This window comes from Trematomus bernacchii, unplaced genomic scaffold (assembly GCF_902827165.1).
Source record: "Trematomus bernacchii unplaced genomic scaffold, fTreBer1.1, whole genome shotgun sequence".
NCBI lineage: Eukaryota > Metazoa > Chordata > Actinopteri > Perciformes > Nototheniidae > Trematomus > Trematomus bernacchii.
Window position 1 is genome coordinate 1,456,534 of NW_022987614.1, and position 12,509 is coordinate 1,469,042.

Genomic DNA, 12,509 nt, shown 5'->3' on the forward strand with positions numbered 1-12,509 from the left:
ACACACACACACACATACACACACGGCACTCAATCACACACTCGTTTTGTATTTCCCCTCTTTTTCTCTGCCAGATTACCTTCGTGTGTGTCATCTGCGCCTAATGACAGCTGACAAAGTACATGCCACAAATCCTCTCTCTCTCTCTCTCTCTCTCCCCCTCCCCCTGCCATGAAGAGACACACACTCCTCCCTGTCTCCTCCCACAACACACACACACTCCTCCCTCCTATTAGCCAATGTGCAGAAAAAAACCTCCCTCCAGATACTGAATGATTTACATGACCTGCTGTTCTTAAATGTTGGACTCGCATTACACATTGTGACACAACTGTTTCATGTCGTTTTTGACTCAAAGCTGATTAAATACACCTTAAATGTTTTTTAAAATGTAATAATTTAATGTTTTTTTTTTAATCGCTTGTTCTTGCATATACATTCATGTTCAAAAAACAAACTACATTTCTGAATGTTGCGTGAAAGATTGTTAGGGCTTGGTGGTTCATACGGAATAAATACCTTGCTATTGAATAATTGGATGCTAACTTTTGGCCTAATCTGGGATATATAATAATAATATATAGGGATGTCCCGATCACCTTTTTTTGCTCCCGATCCGATTCCGATCATTTGATTTTGACAATCTGCCGATACCGATTTTTCCCGATCCGATCTTTATGCAATGCATTAAGAGAAAAAAAAGGTAACAGATAACGGCTGGTCATCCAACGCGATGAATTCAGCTATCTTGGCTGTTATTTTTTTGGCCTTTTCACTGTTCTGGGGCAGTTTCTCTTTCCTTTTAAAAGTCTCTGAAAGTGTCGGTTGTTTCAGTGCCGTTACCTGAGTGGCCGCTGTGTACTCGTCGTGTTGTTGTTGGTGTTTGTTTCTCAGGTGGTGTATTAGATTGGTCGTGTTGAACGTAGCTCTGTTCTTTCCACCACGCGGAACCTCCGCCTTGCAAACATTGCATCTGGCTGTTACACTGCCTTCGCTTTCAATTTTATAATACTTCCAAACTCCTGACATTTTCTCTGTTAGCTTACTGCTACTATTAGACACTGCGCCCACTCTGTTGCCAGATTTGAGAGAAATAAGCAACCAGGTCTATGAAAACAAGCCCAAAAGAAGCAACACATACATGATGTTGTGTAATTTTAAACCAAAACTAAGGCCTCAGGATGACTTTAAGACGTGAACATGGTCATTTTTGTTTTGTAACATTAAAAAAAAAAAAAAAAAAATTCCCGATCCCCGATTTTTTTCTCCCGATTCCGATCTTTTGAAAATCACGTGATCGGCTCCGATCCCCGATCACGTGATCGGATCGGGACATCTCTAATAATATATAATAATAGTAACATACACTATAGGGCAAAAAGTATGCGGACACCTGATTGAGTCCTAATTCATCCCTTTGTTACATTTTTCAAAGATATAGTTTGAAGAATACAAAGAAAAAAGTCCACAAAGCACTTTCACAGAAACCCTTTGCTTTTTCAGTCACCAGAATTTCAAAATAAAAGCAGGTGGAAGTTTGTCAGAAGCCAACGAGTCATTTGACAGAGTATTTGTGGCTGACTAAGTCCTAATACATCTGCTTGTTACATATATATTTTGAAGAATAAGAAAAGACTACAGTCACAAAGCATTTTCTCAGAAACACACAGCTTTTTCAGTCACCAAACTTTCAAAATAAAAGCAGATCGAAGCGTGTTAGAAGCCAATTGATTTGTGGCCGACTCTTTGATTTAATAGTAACAAACACTATATAGCCAAAAGTATGTGGACACCTGACTAAGTCCTAATTCATCTCTTTGTTACATATATATTTTTTAAGAATTAGAAAAGACCTACAAAGCACTTTCACAGAAAACCATTGCTTTTCCGTCACCAGACTTTCAAAATAAAAGCTGATGGAAGTTTTTTAGAAGCCAACGAGTCATTTGACAGATAAATGTGTGGCTGACTATTCATCTGTTTGTAACATATATATTTTGAAGAATAAGAAAAGACTACAGTCACAAAGCATTTTCTCAGAAACACACAGCTTTTTCAGTCACCAAACTTTCAAAATAAAAGCAGATCGGAGCTTGTTAGAAGCCAAGTGATTTGTGGCCAACATATCAAACACTATATGAAAGTACAAAAGTATGTGGACACCTGACTAAGTCCTAATTCATCTCTTTGTTACATATATATTTTGAAGAATAACAAAAGACCTACAAAGCACTTTCACAGAAAACCATTGCTTTTTCAGTCACCAACATTTCAAAATAAAAGCAGATGGAAGTTTGTTAGAAGTAATTTGACTCCCACAACTCTGGGATATAATAGTAACACACACTATATGAAGCATGTGGACAGCTGATTATTCATCTCATTATTACATATACATTTTGAAAAATAAGAAAAGACTACAGCTACAAAGCATTTTTCACTGCTTTTTTAGTCACCAAACTTTCAAAATAAAAGCAGATGGAAGCTTGCCAGAAGCCAATTGATTTGTGGCCGACTGTTGTATAGTATCAAACACTATATGGTCAAAAGTATGTGGATACCTGATCATTATATGAGCTGAATAAGCTTAATTACACCAGTCGACCTGACCCACAATACACATGTTGAAGCATGAATCTGCTGAAAACACAACCTCAATTTTTTGTGAGGTTTTCCACAAAAACCTTCATTTACTCCACTTCCTGTTCACCCCAAAAGGTGTTGAGGTCAGAGCTCAAGTTCTTTCACAAAAAAAGGCAAAGCGCTTTCTTTACGAACAATGCTCTGTGCACGGGGTTCGGGTTATTGTCACGTTGAAAAAAGAGCAACTTTTTCCCAAACTGTTGCGTATAAGAGAAAGCACTCTGTTGTCTAAAAGTATGTTGAGGTTTCAAATTACAGGCAATTGGTCAAAAGATGATACACTTTAAATGGAAGGATCCAACTTCAACAATATATATATATAGAGAATTAGCGAAGTATACAACACAAAACATTACTAATGACCTTAGGGTTGAATATGACAATTAATGTACATATGAGAATACATTTAGTTCTGTTATCTGTTATAATAATACTATAAATTGATGTCTAACCTTTTCTCTACCCTCCTTTTGCCGATTTGTTGGTTGCTTTTTTATGCGTTATAGTTTGAACTGCATTTTGTTTAGTTGTTTATTCCCTGTAGACTTCTAAAAATGCAAATAAAAAAGATAATAATAGTATTAATGTTCACTGGAAATAAGGGAAGACAAAGACAAATGGATGTCTACAGACTTTTGGCCGACATATCACGTATCTATAGTAACATTTTATAAAGTTCAAAGGGAATAACAATATCTACAAAGCACGTTTACTGAAGCCTAATGTTTTTTAAAGTACCACGACTTTCAAAATAAGAGCATGTGGAAGTCTGTCCGACGCCACAGAGTGACAGAGAAACACAGAGAGGGTGAGAAAGGGAGTTGTTTTACATAATAAGTCTCGTCTCTGTTTGATAACGAGCCTCACACAAAGTGAGAGCTGAAAACACAAGTGAAAGTGTGTGTGTGTGTGTGTGACAAAAAGTTGTAAGCGCTGGTAGAAGCAGCTGTGTTTCCCAGGCAACACACACACACACGCACTTCCCTTTCTCTCACACAGATCCTTCTCTTTCACGTTTCTCGACCTGTGACACGACTCTGGAAACGTCAAGTTCAAAACGAACTCTCCCTTCACTCATATTTTTAAGCAATATCATACTAAATTCAAGTGTTGAAACGCAAATTCAAACCTGTGTATATGTATCTGATAAATGATCATTTTAAAATGGCAAAATAATTAGCTCACTCACCTCATATGCAAAGCATCCTGGGTAACATCCATCATCATATAGTGCTCTCTGTAAAACACATAAAACAACAATAATGATCAATACCATTAACACTAGAACCGCTAGAGGTCGCTGTATACCTAAAACCGCCAACGGGTAACATTTACCCGCTATTGATTTTCAAGGTACAATGTTCTTTTATTTATCATGCGATGAGTCAGTGAGTCAGTGAGTTTTGATCGCACAGGGATGAAACTTATACCAATAGAATCTGTGGACTCTCAGCTTTTCATATGATATAGTTTGTGCAGATAGCATGAAGTATAAAATATCGCTACCAGTGCTGATTTAAACACTTGGTGTTAGACTTGTGTTTTGTTTAGGTACAAATCTCTCTCTATCTATCTATAACTATCTATCGATCTATCTGTAATGTTCTGTTCTATGGACATATAATTGTCTACATAAACAGACGACGCGGACTACTTCTCTCATTCCGAGTGTCCATCTTTATTCAGCTGGCACGTAACCTGCACACAATTACGTCCTCAACGTGAGCTCAGTCATCCAAGATCTTGTATTCGCCAAGATGTTACACTATCTATAACTATCTATAACTATCTATCTATCTATCTGTCTATCTCTCTCTCTCTCTCTCTCTCTCTCTATCTATCTATCTATCTCTCTATCTATAAGGAACCGCAGTAGACAAAAGGCGTTGCTATAGCAACACGTCATGTTTACGCTGCATTTTCTATGAGGTAAATATTACCCGCTGGCGGATATAGGTATAAATGGCCATTTTTTGGGCGATTTTTTCAATCTGACTTCATATTGACAATTTTTAACAACAGAGGGTGCTACATAACACACTTTCAGGAAAAGTCACGGACTGGGAGACTTTAATATTTTATTGAAAAAAAGTTGCAAAATGTACCCGTTGGCGGTTCTAGTGTTAAGGAGAGGGACATCAAATTGGTTTTTGCACATTCAATTTGAGACAGACTTTTATCAAAAACAGTGACAACTAAACTCCCATGATGCAATTCAATTTAAATACTGACCCTGAGGTTCATTTAAACTGATAAACTAACTTTAATGTGGAAAAAAGGTGGCACTTCTCCTTTAATACTTAACAGATTCATTACAGACAATGATTTACTGCAACACTTGGGAAATGTTCACTTCCTTTTATAATGCTGCAACTTATTTCGTATTCTTGAGTTGTACTTTGATTGTGCCACTTTGTTTAATATGTTAGTCTAATGATGGTATTTCGTCACGTCCTCTCAGCAGGGTGTATTTCCCGCTGTAAGACACTGACGATAAACCTAGTTTGTTTCCAGGATTGAGTGAGTTGCATCACCGCTGCACACGCTATGAGTCAATCTGTCAACGAGTACAACTGGGACACACACACACACACACACACACACACCCAGGATCAAATGCATACAAGTGTGTGTTTAAAGGTCACCTATTATGCAAAAAACACTTCTTCATGTCTTTTCTACATCAACATGTGTCCCCTCTTCTTCATGTCTCTTCTACATCAACATGTGTCCCCTCTTCTTCATGTCTCTTCTACATCAACATGTGTCCCCTCTTCTTCATGTCTTTTCTACATCAACATGTGTCCCCTCTTCTTCATGTCTCTTCTACATCAGCATGTGTCCCCTCTTCTTCATGTCTCTTCTACATCAACATGTGTCCCCTCTTCTTCATGTCTCTTCTACATCAACATGTGTCCCCTCTTCTTCATGTCTCTTCTACATCAACATGTGTCCCCTCTTCTTCATGTCTTTTCTACATCAACATGTGTCCCCTCTTCTTCATGTCTCTTCTACATCAGCATGTGTCCCCTCTTCTTCATGTCTCTTCTACATCAACATGTGTCCCCTCTTCTTCATGTCTCTTCTACATCAACATGTGTCCCCTCTTCTTCATGTCTCTTCTACATCAACATGTGTCCCCTCTGTGGAAAGAGACTCTGAAAGTTTCAGGAACAAAGATTCTCTCTCTTTTTGTCCTGATCCATTTCTATAAAAACCTGTCTGAAAATGAGCTGATCAGATTTTGGCCACTTTATGATGTCATAACGATGTTTTGGCTTGTGTAACCATTAGCCAATCAGCAACCAAGGTAACCCCCCCCCACCTTATCACCCACCTTATCACCTGAATCTCCTCCTAGAGCACCATTGTGTTCTTCTTAACCAAATATGGGCGTGGGGAGTGGCTCCTTATTTTCATCTAAAGTAACAGACAGAGAATCAGCACTTTTGAAACAGGGGATTATGGGATGCTGCAATGATCTGTTTGGTGCTTCAGCCAATCAGAGACAGGCTCTGTATATATCTGAGACCTGTAATATATTGATGAAAGACAGTATAATAGGGGACCTTTAAAACATGTACTGTTTGAGTTTTTACAGTGTGAAATACTGTAGCAAAATTTCACTTTACAACTTCACCCACTGGAAGTCTCTCTGCTGCCCACAATAACAAGAGGACCTGCTGCTTTTCCCACACACTGATACTGGTTTCAGAGCGTTGTGAGGCCCTTGTCCCACTGTGAGGTCAGTGTGGTGCTGATCCAGATTCACAGAGATCCACTTCACGTTCACAAACATCCCATTTCACAAAAACTACTCACCTCACTATTAATGTAGTCTTTTAATTTCTCTAATGTACAATGCCTTGTATTTTTATGCTGCTGCAACGCAAACATTTCCCAAATTGAGGATCAATAAAATACATCTTATCTTTAAGCAGAAACGTGTTTGAATCTCACAGGTGCTTTTAAAGGCTTGTTTAGGAGGATTTTTTTACAGTATTATCACTCTATTCTCATGTTGCAGACCAATTCAGTGTCAGATCACATGTCCTGTTGTTGTGCCCTCGAGCAAAGACCCTGAGAGAGGCTACCTGCCCCTCCTTATCTTATGTAATCGGGTGAAATCTAATATTTTACTGGAAATATCACACGTCACATGTTCTCCTCAGTGAATCATATCCTCTCTCTGACCTCTTCCTCCCTAAATGTGAGAAAAGGTCACTATGACTGTGAATCCACTCATTGACATTTTCTAGTTTGTAACTTGCTAAAATTCATTGTTATTTAATCAGATCATAGCCTACATGATTCATCCTGAAATCTTCAAAGTTGTTTTAAAAAGGTGCCTTATTTTCTCATAGCTGGCCGGCTCTGTTGTGATTGGTCCACCGCTTAGAGATGTCCCGCCGCTTAGCCTATCACGTACAATGTGTTGGAGCACTAGCCAATAGAAGTGTGAATGTTCCATAGTGATGTCATTATGTTGAGGAAGTAAAGAAAGGAGTCCAATGGAGGCGTTTCAGGGGTCTTATCGTTTATTCTCATGTTTAACTGTGTCTCAATTGCAAAAGTCAGATCACATGTCCTGTTGTTGTGCCCTCGGGCAAAGACACAGAAACGTCTACGTGCTTCACCTTATCTCTGAAACTAATATGTTCAAGAAACATCAGATGTCATTATGTTCTCCTCAGTGAAGAGTGTTTTAGTAAGAAAGGTTGCCATGAAGATACTCGTTGTAATTTCTAGTTTGTAACTTGCTCTAATTGGTGCTAGTTGAATCTTATTCAAAAGCAATTTGCCAAATCCGTCTGTCTCAGCAACCAACCCTCGTGAGATCTGATAACAAAAGCCTTAACTTAAGTCAAACTAAGTCAAAATTATAACATCAACTAATGTTTGAAAAAACCCTTTCAAAGTCATTTTTGTAATGCTAAAAATCTTGTAAATCTGGTCAACTTTGTGTGTGTGTGTGTGTGTGTGTGTGTGTGTGTGTGTGTGTGTGTGTGTGTGCTAAAGGGTTACTGTAATCAAGAGGACCAAATGAAAAGTAGAAAAAGAAGAAGTGAGTTTTTTTTGGTCATCGGCCAAATCTAAACATCTGCTGGTTCTAACCCCTGGTGTGCGTGTGCGTGTGTGTGTGTGTGTGTGTGTGTGTGTCATTCGCCCTTTCAGTCAGTTGGAACCAGCTGACTCGTACCACACAAAATGCACCTGCCACCACTGAGAAAAAGCTGCATACAGTTTGTTGGTGTGTGTGTGTGTGTGTGCAACAGCTGATCTCTACACAACTGCTTTGTGTATTGCACAAACATGCAATTACACGTGTTTTTCCTGCACACGCACCGACAGAAAGACTCTGTGACTCAGCTCAGGGTGCGCTCTTTAAAGTTGTAAAAAGCTGTGACTCGTTTTGTTCGGCACCAAAAATCCCAGTTTGACTCGAGTTTAGATGAAAAGGTTTGCATATTGCTTTTCTAATAAAAAAGGAAAGAAAAATATGTACAACCTATATATTAGGAACGTTAATGCAGGAACGTATGGAATTACATTTTAATGGGAGTCCTTAAAAACAACTTAGATTTGAGCAATTCTTTAAACATATTTCTAAAATATATAAAAAAATATATACCTGCATTTTGTTTTCAAATATTGATGAGACATCATGAGGTGAATTTCCCCCAGCTTATACCTAACATGAACAAAATGTATACAAAATGGACACATACACAGCCGTACAAACCTAACATTGTTGTTGCTTTTGTACGATGCATTGCAGTGGATTTGTTGGTAAACAATCACATGCAAACATGATGTCACTACAGATGGTCGGCACCAACAGAAGACTATCTAATATCTAAGTATTCATGTTTTTAAATATGCAAATAGCTGTTGATTTACAGCAGGTACGCAATTTAGACTTTCTTTAATGTATTTTTAGAAATTACTTGTACGTCATGTGGAATTCCACTCCGCTTTGTTTTTGAGAGGAAATAGAAAACCCACCCACACACACACACACACACACACACACACACACACACACACACACACACACACACACACACACACACACACACACACACACACACACACACACACACACACACACACACACACACACACACACACACACACACACACACACACACACACACACACACACACACACACACACACACACACACACACACACACACACACACACACACACACACACACACACACACACACACACACACACACACACACACACACACACACACACACACACACACACACACACACACACACACACACACACACACACACACACACACACACACACACACACACACACACACACACACACACACAGTTAATAATTTGCATAGGAGCCATTGTGGTAGACTTTGGCACACTGGCACACACACACCGCACGATGTCTGTCAGACAGAGAGGGAAGAGTCACGGAAAGTCAATGAGAGACACACACAGAGAGACGGCCTACTTCCTGACTGATTAATGTGAGTTACTAAGCAGCTCTATGGAAACGCACAGATCCACGGCGCCCTGCCTTTACTGCAGCAACACAGACTCAGTAAGCATGCTCAAATCTAGAAGAATATTACATACATGAACCACTGTGACGATGCATCATCTGCAAAACAACACAACAGATTCAAGATGTCAGGGTTTTACCTTCTGACATGTTTTAGTGCCAGTGCTTTTACTGTACACTGCCCATACATGGAATTAGAGAATATGAAAGGAAGTCCTATTGGTCATTTTGAGCTGTCATTATGTCAATAGATGATATGTGCCTTGCATATCTCCGGCCTGCAAATGTACGCAGGTGTAGTTTCGGACATGTTTGCATGTGTTTTCTTACAGATAAAAATGTAGATGTCGACTAGGAGGCAGTGCCACATTTTGCAAACCACTCAAGAAAGCATAGAGGACATCAGGAAACTTAAATCCATTTCACTCCAATGAACAAACCACTACATCCAGAACTTTGATTGATCAACGTAAATAGGCGGGACAATAGCCAGATGAAAACAATAGAGCCTTAAAGATTGAAATGCTTTATTGTTATATGTGCAATAGCTACAGATTGAGCTTATGTTAGTAATGAACCAAACCCAGTCTGTAATACAAATATCATAACTTTACACTTGGGAAATGCGTGCAATTGATATGCGGGAGTCCAATTTTGCGTGCATATGAGACGCCAACCATTCCCATTGACTTCCAATCAACCAAGTCTCTTAAGACCTCTAACAGTACAACACTGAAAGACAAAAATAGCCCAATAGAAAGTGCAAGAGACACAATGGTGCAGTTATAATGCAGAATTAGTCAACTATGCACATGTTGATTGAATAAGAAAAGCAGAAAGTGAAATGAAATACTGTACATTAGAACAAATACTGTTATAATAGATTATTATTATGTGGACTGATGTGCCTTGAAGTGGAATTAATTTGCGTATGCTCTACTGGAAAGTCACATGATGTGCAGAAAACGCAAAATAAATGTTCCCACAGTAATTTGGATTAACCAATCAGCTTGCTTGTCACTCATATCCGCACTTCTTGATTGGAAGTGTACGCTTTGTCTTTAGACTTGACTCTGGCTATTCTGGCTTTTATCTAAAAAGGACAGCTTTGTAATTAAAATGTGTACAACCTTTATCCTCAAATGCCTCTCGGTGTGCGGCCTCCTGCCACAGATGTGTGACGCCGAATCAAAACAAACATGAGTGTCGACCTCAGAGCTGCTTTCAATGGAGAAAAGGAGAAACTGATTGTAGACTGAGGTCTAAAGCTTCAGTTGTATTTTCCCAATGCAACTCATTTCATATCTTACAATGAAACAAAAACACCATCAAAATGAACAAAGCATTGTCAATGTAAAAGAAGAAATGGGAAAATGTACTTTCATTACCATAATAATACAACTAACTCAAACTACTGGGAAGAATACATATGTAGGATTAGAACTTATTAGACACCCTATTCAAGGTAAGTACAAAGAAAGATTTTAATTCAAAATGGGCGCAGAAGGCGAACATATCTTAGTCATGTATGCAGGGTTTCCCACACATAGACTATACTTGGCCGCCCAGGTATATTAACGGCCGCCCAAGTATATTTCACGACCCATTTAGGTTTTTTTCTTTTTTTTCCCTCCGCGACCACGACGCCATCTGCGATTGATTAACTTGTGGACAATGATCCCTCGCTCTACGCCTCCTGTACCCAGTCTCGGACTGGCCATCGGGAGGACCGGGGGGTTTCCCGATGGCCTGGCCTGTTCAGTGGTCTGCCTCACACGGGGTGACTGGCTGTCTACATGATGTGGCCTGCCGACATGGCCACTGTCATACAGATCATACATCAGAGCCCTCGATTGGTCTCTGTGTGTCAGCTCGGGGTAACCTCAGCTCAGGTGAGGTAAAGGACTCTCCGAGTGTTTAGATAGTTAACTTAGTCTAAGTTCTCAGTGGGTCTCAAACGGTTTGGTCACCATTTATGTAAACACATATTTCCATTTGAGGGGGTAGTGATTGGTCAAATACGCATGAATAAAAAATAAAAAAGTGAACTACTGTAGGGGAAAAAAGGTAAGATACACTTCATGATTAATGAAATGTATACAGTTCTGTTTCATATAGGTGTTCCCATAGATCTAGTCTCTTTATTTTCCCCCTCAAAGTGCACCAGATTGATGCATTTAACTCCAAAATAAAATAAAAAATCTTACCGGGGGAGCATGCCCCCGGATCCCCCTAGAGGATTTGAGGTCCACCCCCACTTAAAATCACATGAACAGGTTCCTAAATACATTTAACATTTTTTTTTTAAATAGTAACCCATGTCCATATGTTTATTTGTGGGTAGTAGATTTAAACTATAGGGCTATCACTATGGGCCCTGGCTGTACCTGTTCGCTCTGCCATGGCGTGAAGGGTCTGCTAACAAGCGACCAACAGAAAGGTTAATGTTAATGTTGTTGCACGTCACAAAGGCACGTCGCCTCAAATCCCCCCCCCCAATGTTGTTATTTATTCCCTGTAAGGACTTCATTTCTTAAAATGCAAATTAGCAAAATATAGTGGATTCTAACTGCAGTGTGAAATGTTATAAGGCTTAGTTTGTGGTTAAAAATTAAGCAATACCATTAACTATGGTTGCAAAAGCCACAAAAATACTTCTGAATGCTCAGCCTCCTCGCTTGCATTTGGCCACAACGCCCTGCCGCCAAAAATCAGAGATGATCGGCTCTGGCCGGTGTTTGTTCTGCAAAAGCTCGTTATGCTATTAGCTTGTATTAGCTCGTATTATCCGACTGCAGCCTGTGGACTCTCCTTCTCTCCGCTGTGCTGTCAGAGCTGGAGAATTACAGCCGCCGTCAGCCAGCTAACCAAATTAGCACTTGTTATGCAACCTGCTAGACTTGGCTCTCAGTCTGCAGCCTCAACCTTGTACAGCTTTCATTACTGTGTGCACAGAGACTGCTGCAATGCTGACAGCATATGCTTGGTTTCTATTCCTTATTAAAACACTTAAATGTGTAAGTCTGATATGCAACAGGAGGTAAATACTATGCTGGATTTAAGAAATGTTTAACATGCATGGAAAACTACAACAAAACAACCCTGTGAGTCAGAATTAAAATCAGGACCCTGAGGTCATGAGATAAGTTGTGATATCCCACCCACATTGCGGCGTACAGATACATCTTTATTGACCTTTGGCCAATAGAAACAGCGTTGTCTTGATGCCATATGTATATTGGTTTGTCACAAAACCTTGGAGACACCCGTTTCGCAGATTAGAGCAGCTAACATTTGAGTTGCAAGTAAAACAAAACTTTGTATT

At 39.4% G+C, this 12,509-nt stretch overlaps 1 long non-coding RNA gene across 1 annotated transcript in view; it reads right to left on the minus strand.

Moving 5' to 3' along the window:
* Nucleotides 1-1,998: 1,998 nt before the first annotated feature.
* LOC117483751 overlaps nt 1,999-12,509 on the minus strand; it is a 14,915-nt gene continuing 4,404 nt past the window's right edge. Inside the window, exons 2-3 of the long non-coding RNA XR_004556018.1 lie at nt 3,833-3,880; nt 1,999-2,067 (exon numbers count right to left, since the gene is read on the minus strand). This is a non-coding gene — a long non-coding RNA (uncharacterized LOC117483751). The remainder of the gene's footprint in view (nt 2,068-3,832; nt 3,881-12,509) is intronic.